General features: G+C 37.0%; 1 protein-coding gene across 2 annotated transcripts in view; it reads right to left on the reverse strand.

Annotated features, from left to right (window-relative positions):
* Positions 1-14107, reverse strand: part of SPRY3 (sprouty RTK signaling antagonist 3) — a 420749-nt gene that overhangs the window by 70278 nt on the left and 336364 nt on the right. Inside the window, exon 2 of one of the 2 annotated variants that reach the window (XM_044057748.1) lies at positions 7158-7243. The gene's annotated coding sequence lies outside the window, so the exon portion shown is untranslated. Of the gene's footprint in view, positions 1-7063; positions 7244-14107 lie in introns of both variants that reach the window. The other variant, XM_044057746.1, reaches the window with a different exon arrangement.

The raw sequence follows: 14107 nt of genomic DNA on the forward strand, positions 1-14107 counted from the left end.
ACATGAAAGCATTACTGACCCTTTGGTTTGAATTTCTTCATATCCATAAGCTACAAGTTTCACACAACTATTCACATTTAGTTGTTCACCAGCTCTGACCCTTCCAAAAGTATCTGCAGACAAGACATTACACTTTGAAACAGTGTCTACACTAAGCTCCATGGAATTACCATTGATCTGGACAGTACTAAACACTTAATTTCTTGCCAGTAAATCTACTGCATCGATCTTTTCACTAATTACTGACACACCATCTACATAGAAATCAGACTGTTGCAGGTCTATTTGATCAACTTGGTTTTTGGAGTGATCCTTCTTTTTAATTGTGTGAGGCTTACTCAATTTATAAGATCTTTAAAGTGGTTCCATTTCTTACACTTATGACATTGCTGATCAAATGCCATGCACTTTTCTCTTCTGGATTCATGGTTGGCACCACAACTGTGACAGTTAACAATAAAGCTTGATTTGGGTTTTGCTGATTCACTCTTATGCTGTACTGAGCAAAGTCTGTTTTGCACTAGATACCTTTGGTTCTGCACTGAGCATGCTCCTTTAACTGAACTGTTATTGGAATGTGCTAGAAGACTATGGGTTTTACCTGGAAGTCCCGCAGGGGCTGCTGCCATTTTGCCAGTCACATGTTGCATGCTGTCTACATGAGCTCTGGAGCCTACTGAAACCATGCTCTTATCACTAGCAAGGATATTTGTGTGCCTTTCTGTAGCTTCATGAATCTGACAAATCTCAATGGCTTTACTCAGCATTAAATCACTGTCATGAAGCAAAATCTTTCTCACAGCAGCATTATTAATACCACGCACACGTCTGTCCTTTATCAACTCATCCTTTAAATCACCAAACCTACACATTTTAACTTTGTTTCTCAGGTCGGTAATATAAGCTGCAAAAGTTTCTCCTTGCTTTTGATCTCTCGTGTAAAAGAAATACCTCTTTAGTATAACATTAGTCTGGGGGTTACACATTTATTTGAATTTGTGCGTTAAACACTCAGGGTCTTTCCTTGATTCAGCCTGCACAACAATACAATAAGTTTCTCATTCACCTTCATATGCTGCTGGTGCATATACAAATGAATGCTCCCTTTCAATGGCCTCTGACCCTGCTAAGTTCAACAAAATGAATGCCCTGGTACGTGCATGTTTATCAGATTAAGCTGCTTGTATAAATATATTGTATTCTTGCTTGAATATTTTCCAATTCTCTGCAATGCTCTGATCAAATACAAGTGGTTGTGGCTTGTAAAATCTGTCTGCCATATTGATATATCTCAGTGAAAACTCTTGCAAATATGCACAAAACCACACACTTGTACATACATGTATACAAGTGCTTGAAATTTATGCTAGTATCTGTAACAACATAAAGAGCCTTTGTATAACTGAATTTCACAAAAAAAGTTCCTGGGCACTGTAACACTTTGAAACCTCTTTACTGTAAAACTCACTTTCCTTGAAATTATTTTACTATATGAGCCATTTATCTTGTAAAGGCGTTAATGCTAAAGTCGTTTATCATCATTATTTTACTGCATGAGCCTTTATCTTGTAATCACTTTAATGCAAAAGCCATTTATCAGCATTTTACTACCAAAGTCATTTATCAGCATTTTTAAGAAACATTTCGAATGACGGCACAGTGTGAATAAACTGAGCAATAGAAGCTGAGGGCAAGAAACACTTCAAAGTAACTGTACTTTGAGAATAAAATATCTTGAATTAATGGCACTTTGCGAATAAACTGTTTTGAAATAATTGCACCTTGTAAATAAGCTATCTCAAAGTAATGTCACTTTATGAATAAACTGTTTCAAAGTATTGGCACCTTGCAACTGTATTGCCTCAAAGTAGGTGCAATTTGCGAATGTATTGGGCAGGAGAACCTCAGACTGAGAAACACCTCAAAATAACTGCATTTGCAAATAAACAGTACACAGCACACTGACATTTCACCAAAATGGCTGCACTTTGCCAAACAACCCTGTATAATGCAAGAGACACTCTGTAATGGTGGCACTCTGTGAACAGACACACCCAGGCACAAGAAACTTTTTGAAATGGCTGCATTTGACTGCACTTCTTGAAACAGTTGCACCTTGCACACAACAAAATGCTTCTAAATAAATGAAAAGCAATAAGCACACACTGTAAGCACTTTTACACACTTTTGCGATAATTTGAACAACTCTAGTTATGTTATTCAAAACTTCAATCAATATGAAGTAGTAATTTGTGCCAAAACACAGTAATTTGCCAAAACACATTTATTTTATTTATTTATTTAACATTTGTTGACTGGGAAAGTCTAGCTAGGTTCCACAGAGCCTGTTTTCAGCGGAGGCCCGGGGAGAGATGCTCCAGATGCATGTCTTTAGAATGTGGGAGGAAACTGGAGTACCCGGAGAAAACCCACGCGAACGCTGTGAGAACATGCAAACTCCGCACAGAAGGCACCCCAACCGAAAATCGAACCAGAGAACCTCTTGCTGTGAGGCGACAACGTTAACCGCTGCACCACTGCGCCACCCACATGGTTGGCTTTGATTTATTTATACTCAATGTGCCCTTTTCTGCCCTTTCTATTATAGTCGTTCTGCTAATTGAATCTCTTAGTGTGGCTTTTATGCCCTTTTGTTATATTCGCTTTGCTCATTTAATCTCTTTTCATGCCCATTATACTTTCTTGCATTCGTTTTAACTCTAAACATGCTCATCATACTTTAAACATGCTCATTTTACAATTCTGAGGTAATTCTGAACCCTTTATGTACTTTTGCAATGCTCGTTTTATCAAATAATTTGGCTTCAAACATTTCATCTGATTGAGCTCTTTCATATTTTTTCATCAAAATCAAAAAAACACGATGGCAACAGAGGAATGACTCCCAAAATTAGCTTGCTAAAATTTTATTCACTGCTTTTGTCAGAAATAAAAAATGTAAGACCATTCTTGAGCTTAAATACTTAATATCCACACCCGCCAATTATTCAATAAACTCTTAAAATGAAAGCATATATGTTTTTAAAACCATGACAATTGAACTAAACAACTAACTTTCTATCTTCTAAAAAACATTTAATATTAAAAGTATCATTCAGTCCAGGTGGACTGTCAGCCCCTAATCTTAGTTGCCACAAAGTTTCATTTCTTTCAGCTCTGTTTTTAATATTGCCCCCCTCAAATCATTAGTAATGTGTTCCAGAATAGAAAATGAAAACTTCTTCTACACAGTGCAAACAGAAACATGTCTATATAAGGCATTATTATCATCTCTAGTTTTAATAACATAATAATGTTCCTTTATACGCTTGCTTAACTGCCTAGTAGTCATACCTATATAAAATGCCGTGCATCCTGAGCACATAGCAGTATAGACTACATGACAATCTTCCTGGTACTGAAGCGGTCTTATCTAAATGTGACAAACACACATAAGGCCCTTCAGAAATGTACCTGCAAGCAGTACAGCTAAAACATTTGTATGTATCTTTAGGTTTATCTGAAAAAGGGATACTTAATCTGGTATCGGTATGTTCCAATAAATTTTTTATACTACTAGATTTTTTAGATATAAAGCTAGGAATACATTACCTAAAACTGCTGATAAGTCACTGTTACCACTAATAATTTTCCAATTATTAGTGATTATGTTTTTAATCATGTCACTATCTACTGACATATCTACAACACATCTGGAGGGCACACAATTCCATCAGAACTTGTAGAAGTTCCTTTCACTAATAAACCATGGGTTAAAATAGGTGGAAAATCTGTGGACCTTCATCTTAAGACCTCAATAACTAACCCTTTTAGCAAAAATTCAGAATAACCTCTGGATAAAAAGAACCCAGTGATAAATTCCATTTATGTTAAAAAAATCATCTTCACTTGTTAACCGTGAAGCTCTAACATATTGCCCTTTTGAGATATTGTGCTTCATAAATCTGGGAAGATTACTAAGACAGTGTAAATAATTGTTCACATATGTTTCTTTCCTGTATATTTTGCTGGAAAAAATGTCTATTAGGGGTGTACCAACTAAGAGCAACATCTAAATAATTGACATGGTAGCCAAAATCACTTAAAGTGAACTTTAAAAATTCACTACTAGCATTCAGCTGATCTAAAAAAATGCTTTATCTTCAGATCCCTTGATAATAAAAAAACAAATCATCAATGAAATGACAGTAAAACAAAATATCAGTAGCTAAAGCAATATTGACTAAACATTCCATTTCCCACCAAGCCATAACTAAACCTGCAAAAGCAGGTGGTACAGTGGCCCCCATTGCTGCCCCTGTTAACTGTTTGCAATATTTTTTGTTAAACATAAAAAAGTTGTTTTCTAACAAAAGCTCCAGCAAAAAAATAAAAGTTCCAATGGAAGAACTAGACCAGGTCGTACATTTGTTCAAAAAATTAGAAATAAATTCTAAGCCTACTTGTGGTATAGATGTGTATAAGGATACATCTATTGTCAATAAAAGGAAACCATTTTCTCTTATAAAATTGCCATTATTTCTTACACTGAACTTTCTAATTAGTTCTAAAAAAGACCACAAATCTTTAACGTAAGATGATAAGCTATGAACCAATGGGTTTAGCAACTTATCCAAATATAAGGAAATACCTCCACTGACACTACCAGATGAGGAAACTATAGGTCGAAACGAACCCTTCTCGTTTTTTGCATTCATATCCCCCTGGTTGGCAGGACTTATCACCGATTTGTTCAAACCAGACACCGAGGATGTTGAAGCCATGGTCACCATAGTGGTGAATCCTCCCTGATGACTCATAGCTTCAGACATCTTCGCTCCACCAGCAGAACTCTTATAATTTAAATTTAAAGGTGTACTGTTATTTTTTACAACAGAACTGTATCAATTCTTAGACGACCCTTGTCTGTATTCATAGTATGCTTGTTAAAGGGCTGCTTGTTGGACCTATTAAGAAAGAAAACTTAACCACTACTATAAGCTTTGGTATCACGCTCGAGCTTCTTGAGCTTTCTTTGTGTGATAACCTGTTCATAACTGTCAACTGCTTCTAACACAGACTCATATTCTTTAAAGTTATTACCATAGTTACTTAATTTCTCTGTGATACTACTATCCAAAGCCTCAAGGTTCACCTTTAGTTGCTTTATCAACTTGTTACGTTTAATTAATAATTTCAGGAAATCAAGTCCCACATTATTAAAAAATTCAGTGAAATCCGCAAAAAAGGGCCCATCTTGGTGTACTCCATTAGGGGTTTTAAAAAACTTGAGCTCTTTGTAAACAATTTTAGAACAAATACACCAATCAAAATATTTGTTCTCCATAAGTCCCTTTTCCAGCTCAAAAAGCTGGTTGGACAAAATATTATTATCAGTATTATTGCACTCTGTAGAATGAGTCAATGAAGTAAAAGAGTCAGGATTGTGATTTAAAGCTGCTGATATATCTTTGTACAGGATGACTCTATTGATGCCACTCACCCCTTTATCAGCAACTGCTGGTGCAGCTTCAGTTCATAATGATTGTAAAAAAACGTAACCATCAGTCCTTAAACCGGCTTTACTTTGACAAAATCTCTTAGTCAAAGCTGCTAAAGTCCTTTTAATATTACCAAGTTCAGAGAAAAAGGCTGCTAACAAAGACTGCTGACTGTCCTGAACTGGATGTAAAGTTAAATCCAAACGGTCTTCGTCCAGAGCACAAGCCATCCAAACACCAACAACAACCAAAATCAGCACTCTGTGTATAACAAAATAAAAATCAAAAAAACACTGATGGCAACAGAGGAACGACTCCCAAAATTAGTGTGCTAAAATTTTATTCACTGCTTTCGTCAGAAAGACTTCTTCAGAAATACAAAATGTAAAACCATTCTTGAGCTTAAATACTTAATATCCACACCCACCAATTATTCAATAAACTCTTAAAATGAAAGCATATTTCTTGTTAGTTTGGATAATACATTTCTGTGCTATTTGTTTGCTTAACAATATGTTTTGTGCCCTTGTAATTTTCCATTTAACCTCTTTTAATAAATAAATGATTTGTGTATGTTCTCTTTACCTTTAACTTGTTTCTGGCCCTCTTTTGCTCTCAGTTTTTTTAATTTGCCTTTGTCATTACCTCTGCACCTCATAGCTCTAAAAAATAGTCTTTACAATCCCACTTCTGACACCATGTCACTCACCAGGTCAAGATAAAACAAGCAAGCATCATGGGTTCTTGTTCAAGCAGCTTTAGAGTATGCAAACACATCATAAATGAGGTTAAGTAACTTTAACTTATAAAAAAAACTAGCTATCATGCACATAGATGTTAACATTCTGGCTGCACCTTTAAAATGGCACTGAAGCTAACATGCACTTGATATTTATATGCACACACAGGTCTTGGAAATACTTCTTAAAGGTACACCACACGTGTTATTCTACAAAACTGATGGTTACAAAGCAGGAAATAGATCTGAGTGGGTTGATCACACCTGAATGGGCCTATATGGAACAGAGTGAGAGCAGCAGGACAAAATTCCAGTATATCCTCCACATGACAAATTCAGAAGCAAGAAGGTAATGTTTCCACTCTGAAGAGCTCTGGTCAGACCACAACTTGAGCCCTGAAGAAACAACGGACATAATATGGCATACAAGATCATGTCAGACAGATGGAGGGGTCATTCTAAAAAGAAAGTACAGAGGGGGAAGGAAGGCACTCAAGCAGCATAATTCAGAGATTGACTGCTTCTTGTTCTTTATATTTTCTTTTTCTCAGAGAAGTTGTGGACTCATGGAATGAACTACTTAAATGGATGGTAGAGAGGGAATCCAGGTATTAAGCAGGACATGAATTTGTGTGAAAAAACAGTAAGTGGAACATTCCAGATGGAGGAAAGGTATAGTGTTAAAGTATTTCAAAGAGCAAACTAGATAGGCCTATTTTTCCTTCTACAACTAAGCAAATGTCTACAGCAGAGATAGTATGGAGGAAAATAATCTATAGTAATAAACTACAAAGAAGCAAAGCTGAAAAAAGAAATGCCATACCTATCTGAAATTACAGAAATGAGTAGATATGTGGTGTCATATTAATTTTTTCTGTTTGTATTTCCTTAGCCAAATGTGGCCTTTGATCACTCACTGTTGTCTTGAAGAAATTTCACCTTGTTCACTTCTCTTCTTAGCTGCGTGCATGAATCTGCTCTGCATCTATACATATCGCACCACCTAAAGAGATGAAATTGAGGGGAAATAAATATCAAGTAAACCTAAAAAGATGGAAAAAATGGAATGCAAACTATTGAACTAAACCTTATTTTTTACACAAAAGGGAAAATAATCTATGTGATCACATTGGTAAATGTAATAGTTTCCATTAAGAAATCCATGGGAAAATCAACTAATTCTCATTAAAAACTTGCAAATTGCACAAAAATATCATACCAAAATATCTAAATGAATCCATCATCAGTTATATTTTCATAGCAAAATAACTGCATATACTTAGTACATAAAACCATGTACTAAGCAGAAAAAAATGGAATCTGCCAACAAATGTGGAACTGAAATGAAACAAATTTCATATCTGTCCACAAAGAAACTTTTATGGAAAACTGATGTCAAAATAACTCACAAACTCACAAAGACATCATGACAACAATCCGTATTCATGTTTTATTTATGTATTTACAGCAATTAAAAAAATCAGCACAATGTGTTATTTGTTAATTAGGTGAGTGAACTAATGTAAATGGTCTCTATATATCCACAGCCAACATTAAAGCCAAGAGACAGAAATCAGCAAGAGAATAAGGCATATTAACAGAGTGATCACTTGACCTATGATATATTTAAAATAAAAACTGAATGATAGCGGCCTGTATACATTAATTATAATCCAGCATCTACCCAGATATGCTTCATTAATGATAAAGCTAATGAACTATCTATAAACTGGGGAGCAGCCTGAACGCTTTTTAATGTAAACTAAATCTCTCATGATCATAATAATTTTTATTGTGATACCATGTTTATAGTATATAACAGAATGCCGTAACTGCAATTCTATTTTTGTTATTGTGACAAAAGGAGATACTGCCAGCACAATTAGCTGGAATTTTGTAAATAATTATAATTGGTGAATATCAAAATGATTTATATAAGATGCTTGTGTTACAAATGTATTAGAACTGTATGTTGTGTGTATATCAAACTGCTTGTACAAACGTGTCTTGAAAGATATTTGCAGAGTGCTGTGTTTGAAATATAATCGCACTGTGTCCTACTGGAAGAGAGCAGAAATGTACCTGCACTATTGAAACTGTTTAAATGTATATGCTTAACAGTGGAAACTGAAAGGTTAACCTCAAGTCCAGCAAATTTTGAAAAAATATCTGAAATTAAATTACTTTATAGGCTAAGCAATAAAGAGGCTATCTCTCAAGTTTTCAATGCAGCTAGAGACAGAAAGTCAGTACTAGGAAGCTAGCTGTGTTGTCTTTGGAGTAAATTAATTGCTTCTTTGGGAAGCATAATGGAATGTAATTGTTTTATGACTTCTAGCATCTGCCAAAGAGCTGAGCAAAAGCCCTTGTCTATCTATTTTTACAGGTAGATGATAAATGCTACCACCTCTATCATTCTATCAATGGTTGTTTTGCATGGGAACTAGAAGTCAGGTGATAAGAAGTGATGTCATTCTGCACGTTATCCCAGTAGTAATATTTTAGATATTATTTTAAGTCTCTCAGTGAGACAGAGCATTCGTCATTCTGTCTTGGACCTGACAACAACAAGAAAAAACATTCACCACATCTATCTTCCTCTATATAAAGTAACTTTCTAGGGAGCAGTATAATTATCTTAGATATAGTCAGGAATATAGTGAAGCTTAGTTTAGATGTTTTTCTTTATTTGTGTGAGCCTGTACTGCAATGCTATTTTAAATATTTCCTGTGGTTTTGAACTCTGATGTCACTGTGAATATGTATTGAGTATTTTCTTGTTCTTTTATTATTTATTATTAAATATATTTAAACCTATCATTGTGGCTAATCTGTGTAGAGATGTTTAAGTTTTGAGAGTACCTGCACATTTCTGACACTCTGTGGGCCACTTCTAATAGCCTTGCTCTTGGTCAAACTACCATTTGTATTATTATTAATATTACACAGTAAAATTGGACACCCTTTGTTAAGGGCCCTAAAATAGCTGATTAGGAGTGACTGGTGGCAGTGGTAACTATCTTATAGTCTGGGCAGAAGGGGGCATAGCTAGTAAACTTGTGCCAGCCTTTCTCAGATGTGTGTGTGTGTGTGTGTGTGTGTGTGTGTGTGTGTGTGTGTGTGTGTGTGTGTGTGTGTGTGTGTGTGTGTGTGTGTGTGAAACAAACATCAAAGAGTGTGTGTGTGTTAGCTACTTGAGCAAGGATACAAAGGACTGGTTGGATAGAGAGGATGCTGGAGGTCTAGGCTTGACAATTCAGCTGAGATCTCAACTCTATAGCTGTGCCAGTGTGGAGTCTTATTGGGGATCTGGAAGAAGGGGGAGAAACAAGCCCTGGACTGACTGATAGTCTTTGTGTGCTCCTAGGGAAACTGCACTTGATGCTGAGAGCTGCATCTGGAAATACTGTGTGTGTACCTGTCATCCTCTCAGTGAAGTCCTCCACTGTTGCCAGTGGTGAGGATTGAGGCTCCTTGATTACTGGTCCGGTGGAAGGTCGTCACAGTTATTATGCATAGTAGCAATTATAGAAATGACTAACTGCTCTCCTAACATGAATACTGCATTGATATCTCTGCAGATATATCTAAAATAAGTTACCATGAACAGGAAACAATGGCTTGCAATGAGACCAGCCGTCATGCAAAAATATGTGTTTTTTTTTAATTTGTCCAATTTTATTTACTACATATTGAATGAGATGCTGAAAGGGTGATGTGAGGTAGCAATGGTTATAAAATGTTACCACTGTTATCAGGTAAACATTTATTTATTTATTTATTTCCAGTTTGATTACCGGGGATGTCCACTGGGCTCAAAGAGCCCGTTTTCAGTGGAGGCCCAGGGAGAAAAGCTCCACATCACAAGCAATTAAACAAAAATGAAATAATACAAACTAATGAGAAAAAGTCCAAATGCATAATGGCAAGACAGTTCATAAACATATTTACAAAGTTGTATAGAGAACTATTTGTACTATAATTAAGTGATAGAGGCAAGAGAAGAGTCACAATTAAAGGGAAAGCAATTATTAGTTGAGGGTTAAAAATTTGAATGTTGTATATTGAGGTTTAGCAGAAATGGAGGAGAAATAGGTGGGAAGTACACTGTTAGTAGAGCATAGATTATAGTGTCTGGAGTATTCTTAGAGAGGTGGTGAACATTAATAAAAGTGGAGTTCACACATGAAATGTATGATTGCCATAGTTAAACTGCATCAGCTTAATACAGGTAGTTATTAAAGATTAATTGCTTTCAGTAAGAGGGGATGAGATCAGGGACTATATACAGTATTTACATTGTGTACATTTAAGGTAGGAAAACATTATTAATAATTTGGTGTTGAATTTGACTTAGAGGGAGGCAGATGTTTAAGGGGTCTTTAGATTTAGAGTGAGGTAGGTGTTTAGGAGAACAGGCTGGGGTGGATGAATAAGTAGAGAAGCTGTATGAGGAAGCATACATAGAAGAGAGTAAGTAGGTTAAGTAGGGAGAATACAGTTACATTTCCAGTGCTGTGTAAGGTAGGAATGAAGCTGAGTTTGAAAGCATTCATAGTTTTCAGAGATTCTAAGAGAAGAAGGGAGGGAATTCCATCTTTTAGCTAGGGAAGAAGAGAGTAGACGGTGACCAGCAGGACGTTTAGGACTGTATACAGAGAGGGGATTCTGGTGTGCAGATCTCAGGGCTCTGTGGGGGTGTAAAAGGGTAAGATATTTGCTAAAGCAGGGCATAGACTTGGTTTGAAGATTAGTCTGTGGTTAGTAGTGAGTTGAAGGAAGCTGAGTTGATTGGGAAGTTCTAGCCAGTTTAGCAGGTGGAGAGATGTGCAGTGGTGAGAGGAGTAATTAGCTTTAGTTGAAAATTTAGCAATATTTTTGTAACATGTTTCTAGTTTTGAGGAGATGGAAGAGGATAAGTTGGTAAGTAGGGGATCACCATATAGAAGAGAAGGTAGTAAATAGGTGGTGGCAAGAGCTTGTCTGGTAGATGAAGAGAGGAATTGGGAGTGTCTATATAACATGCCATGTTTCTGGTGAGTTTTTTTAATGTTTAGCTGAACATGTGTGTCAAATTTTAGATGTTCATCTATGGTAACTCCAAGTAGTTTAGCAGAAGGGACAATTTCTATAGTGGAGTTAGTATTGCTAAAGATACTGAAAGATTGTCAGTCTGGAGGGTTTTTGAGGGGGAGAAAAGAAGAATTTTTGATATATTAGCATTTAGGGAGAGATGATTTTGAAGCATCCAGTTTTCAGTTGTAGAAAAGGCCAATTGAGTTTTTGCTAGGAAGTCAGGGAGATTAGAAGCAGAGCAAACTAATGTTGAGTCATCTGCGTATCGCACTATTTTAGTATTAGGAATGGCAGCATGAGAATCATTAATAAATACATTGAAGAGCATTGGGCCGAGTATGGATCCCTGGGGAACGCCAGTAGGGGTGGGTAGGAAGTTAGGAAGTCTGAGGTGCCAGTTTGCCATTTCACAGCTTGGGATCTATTAGAAAGGTAGCTGTTAAACCGTTATAGGGTGTTCTGTGTGAGATTAAGATTAGAAAGATGATTTAGAAGGTGGGTATGGGAAACAGTGTCGAAAGCTTTGGAAAGATCTAGAAGGATAGTGGATACAATTTCTCCAGAATCACGGGCATGACTTACTAAGTCTAAGAAAGAGAGAAGAGCAGTTATTGTACTATGTCCAGAACAAAAACCATGTTGTGTAGGGGTGAGGAGATGATTATCAGTAAGGTAAGGCATGAGCTGGAGGTGGATGCATTTCTCAAGTATTTTTGAGATTGGGGAGAGAATGGCTATTGGACAGAAGTTAGAGATAGTATTATTTTTACCTCCTTTATGGAGGGGAAGGATAAAGGCAGCACACCACAGTTTGGGAACATAAGACTCCTGTATGGATCTATTGATGAGAATGCTGATGGGGATGGCAATGCCATCAGCAGCGAGCTTTAGATGGAGAGAGGGGGATATTGTCTGGGACTGGGGAGCATGGCTTAAGTCTAGCGAGAAGTTTTTTTAAGTAGGATGTGGAGATGGGCTTTAGGTGAAATGTAGGGGGGGCAGTAAGGATTGGGAGGTTGGGAGGATGTGGGGAATGTTTGAGGAAAGAGGAGGAGTTGTGATTGGGGAAGGTCTTGGTGAGTTCAGCTATGGAGTTGGTAAAGATGGAGTTGAATAGGGTGGCTAATTCTGTGTCAGTTTTACTGGTATCAGGACAAGGGTTTCTTTTTGTACCAGGATTTAGTAGAGACTTGATGGAGGTCCAGAACTCTTTAGGGTTTTTGGAGTGATTGGTCTGGAGTTTAGTGTAGTAAGACTTTTTATCTCTTATGATATGTTTTTAGGTTAGGTTACGGAGTTGCATATATTTAAGAAGCATTTCACGGAGTTGTTGTTGGTGATACAGTTTCCAGGTCTTGTCTCTTTGTTGCATAAGATTTTTAGTATCGTTAGATAGCCAGGGGGCAGGGTTAGATTTCATTCATTTAGTTCTAGGTGGGGCATGGGAATTTAAGATATCTAAGAAGGTAGTAATGAAAAAATCTTCAGCGTTATCTAGTGAAAGTGTTTTTAGATTATCCCAGTTTATTAGTTTGAGGGTGTTAGAGAAACTTAAAGGATTAAAATTAGTGAGGTTGCGAGTATGGATATATTTGTGAGGGTGTGGCTTCGAGTGTGTTGCTCGATGGATAAAGGCAGGGTAGTGGTCACTTATGGTGTCTGGTAAGGTACCTGAGTATAAGATCTTATTTGGGTGGGAGGCTAGAATCCAGTCCAGAGTGAAACCTGGGGGGTTCTTTTTATTGTGTCTTGTGATGCTATTAGTTAGTTGAGTGAAATTTAAAAGATTAATAGATATAGATGGATTGGTGCCATTGATTTTGTTCCAGTCGATGTTCACATCACCTAATATGTACGTCTCAAGCTTAATATTAGTTGAAGCCCATAGAAGAATGTCTTCTAGGGTGGTAGTGTTGTTACCGGGGGGGCTATAAAGGGCTATAAGACATATGCTTTTGAAGTTATTCAGTTTGAGTATCCTCATGACTAATTCTGCATTATTGAATTGAGGAATGGGGTTTTGGTAAGGAGACATGAAGTGTAGATTTGAGTAAATTAAGGCTACTCCTCCACCTTTTTTGTTTGGGTGGTCACATCTAAGAGCCTGAAAACCTGGTGGTAGAATTTCAGAGTTGGAAATCTGGGGTTTTAGCCAAGTCTCGGAGACTGCTACTATGTCTGGCGGGGTATGGTAAAGCCAAGCATGGAAGAGAGCAGTTTTGTTTTTTAGACTCTGGGCATTTAGAGAAAGAATTTTTAGGAATTTTTGGTTAGTAATGTTGGATGAGGTAGGAGGAGTGGTATTGGTGCTACTGGTCGTGACAGGGGAAGTGGAGTTGGTAATAGTTTTAGGACCAGGGTTGGGGTGAATATCTCCTGCTAGGGAAAGGCAGTAAGAGGAGGTGAACAGTAGTTGTAGTTTGGGCTTAGTTGATTGTGGGAGGTTAGTGAGTGATTTGGGTGAGTGCCACTTGAAAGAGCAGAATGTAAGTTTTAGTTTAAAGTAGTGGAGTGTATTAGGTTGAAATACTGAGGGGGGATATATAATGAAAGTGAGATTTGGATGGGTGGAGATAGAGATGAGTGGTGGAGTGGGGGGTAGGAAGGAGGAAGGGACTGTGTAGGATGTATATGAGGGGGCATGGAAAAGAGGAATTAGGAACAATATGGTTAAACAGGAGGTGAGAAGGATTTGTGTAAGATATGGGGACATGGTTGATTGGTGTAATGTAAGAGAGTGGGAATAAACAAAGAGATGAGAGTATGTTAGAGAGGGAGAAACTGAAAGGTA

This window comes from Protopterus annectens, chromosome 15.part0, assembly GCF_019279795.1.
Source record: "Protopterus annectens isolate FY-2018-M chromosome 15.part0, PAN1.0, whole genome shotgun sequence".
Classification (NCBI taxonomy): domain Eukaryota; kingdom Metazoa; phylum Chordata; order Ceratodontiformes; family Protopteridae; genus Protopterus; species Protopterus annectens.